Raw genomic sequence first — 2,500 nt, forward strand, 5'->3', positions numbered from 1 at the left:
GGCAATGTTATGATCTTCTTAGCCAAGCGCATACTATCTATAGATTGCCATCCGGAAGTATAACGGACCAACACACAAACTCTGTGTAACCATGAACTTTTATAGTCTGGTTAATACAGTTTAGTGAGAACAACTCACAAACGCGGATGGCAAAAACAATAACAAAGGCATGAGTGACGTCATCTGCATACTATCTATAGATCGTGCCTATTGCTATTCGATAGTCATTATTGTATCCTATGATTTAATTCTGTCCTCAATATCAGCTAAGAATGAAATCGTAATAAAGCTGGGGGAAGAGATACGATTTTTGATTTGATTAAAAAAACAAAAACATGTTTGTTTGTTTGTTTGTTTGCTTTTTCAAGTTGAACATTGAAGACGTATTATCCTATCTCTCTCTGTACCTCTCTGTATCTCTCTCTCTCTCTATTTGTGTGTGTGTGTGTGTGTGTGTGTGTGTGTGACTCTCTGTGCGTGTCTCTCTCTGTATCCGTCTGTCTCTGTATCTCACTCTCTCTATTTTTCTCGATCTCTGTATCTATCTCTTTCTTTCTCTCTCTCTCTCTCTCTCTCTCTCTCTCTCTCTCTCTCTCTATCTATCTATCTATCTACATGTTGATTTGATTATATTTAAACCCCTAAAGTCTTTTGTGGCATATCACGAGTAACGCTATAGATACTGTAAATACTAAATGGCCTATTTATTATCCGTTAACTTGTCTTGTACCATGCCCTGTAAAATGGCGTTAAATTACATTTTGGTTACAAAACGTTTACTTCAAATATTATCGTTTCATGAAGGTGACTCTAACGACAAAAAATTATAAACCCTTAGATTCCAAAATTTATTGAGTTAAAGATTTGTTGACATCTTGTCTTGCGGGTTCTTTCCATTGATCGATCTCGATGAAATATTTTTCCTCACCAAAATGTAAACAAAAATTGTTTTGTTAGTGTTAAGAAGTCAAGTTTTTCCTGTGTGGTGTATTCTTCAATAAGCATAAACGGATTATACGCAGTTTAGGCTTAACTAACTATTCAAGCATAACGGCGAGCCTTTTCATAATATAGAATTTGCTTTACCATTAATGACTCGTCTGGAATAAAAGATACACTTCAAAATGGTTCAATGATAAATTTGGTCAAATGATATTTAGTTTTGGAGGACTGGATCAAAACAACAACAAATAATGAATGTACGTGACGGCGCAAGCTTAACGAGTTATGTAAATAATAATTATTTTTTAAATATATTATTTAGGACTGGATGTACTATTGATTGCCTTCGGAAAATAAATTGTGTTGGTTTTGATTTATCCACGGGGAAGGGCACCATGAAAAAATGATGTGCTATGTGGGAGCGCGTCACTTTACTGCTATAACTATAATCATCCTCATCCTAATACTCAAAGAACACCTTTTTCATTTTGGCTACAAAAAAAAAACTGTTCATTTTTAAAATATTATTATGTAGATATATTGAAATGGACCCCTCTTGCCAAAAACGTCTCAAATCGTAAACAACGAAGTCTCAGGTGTTAGACATCTTGACAAGTTGTGGGGGAGGGGGGGGGGGGGGGGGGGGAGAGGAGGAGGGGGGAAGGGTAGTTTTTACTATATCGATACATAGTGAAATAAAAGTTTCCTGACCAAAAAGAGAAAAGATGTTTTGTGAGTATACAGTAGAGCACTCACGATCTTGGAGTCATTAAGGATGATTAGGATCTATCATGATTGTGACTGCCAGCAATGGATTTTTACAAACTGGTTTTAGTTGAATTATATTGGGTGCTAAGCGCTATAAACTCTATTGTGGGACTAGAATATTGGTCTTCTGGTTTGGCAGTTCATTTATATATTCGTTAACTGATAAATTCATTTATTTATGTTTCTATTTTTAACTTATTAATTTACTTATCACTGTATTATCTATTTATTTCTTATTCTTTTATTCATCAATTTATCGGGTTAAAAAAAAACATTTTTTAAATTTATTCATGTATTTATTTATGTGATTATTCATTGATTCACCTAACTATTTATTTATCTATATATCTATATTAATTATCTTATACTATGTTGTTATATAAAGTTGCATCATATGATATCATCCATTTATCTATCCATTTATTAGTATGATTTCTACTCATTTATTTCATTTGTTTTTTTGTTTTTTAAAAATACGGATTATTGATTGATCAATATGAGGCGTCATCTGTTGTTTGTCACTGGGATTGGGTCCCCACCAAGACCAGACACTAAGGCGTTGATGATGTCACATATTGACAATTAAATCTGACAGACTGTTCCTGACTAAGCTGGGCAAGACCATCTAATACTGTTGTATTTCGAAACATAGGGTAAATTATTAGGATTCGACGATGTAGATAATGTAAATTAATATGTAAAGTATAACGCAAAAATCCAATCACTGAAATGAAACGTTTCTACTACTACTACTACTACTACTACTACTACTACTACTACTACTACTACT

The 2,500-nt window shown here is 33.5% G+C and overlaps 1 protein-coding gene across 3 annotated transcripts in view; it reads left to right on the forward strand.

Annotated features, from left to right (window-relative positions):
- LOC144964411 (sodium/calcium exchanger 2-like) overlaps positions 1 to 2,500 on the forward strand; it is a 142,247-nt gene that overhangs the window by 9,318 nt on the left and 130,429 nt on the right. The gene's annotated exons all lie outside the window — the stretch shown is intronic.

This window comes from Berghia stephanieae, chromosome 2, assembly GCF_034508935.2.
Source record: "Berghia stephanieae isolate SIO BIC M18660-M18661 chromosome 2, UCSD_Bste_1.3, whole genome shotgun sequence".
NCBI classification, from domain to species: domain Eukaryota; kingdom Metazoa; phylum Mollusca; class Gastropoda; order Nudibranchia; family Aeolidiidae; genus Berghia; species Berghia stephanieae.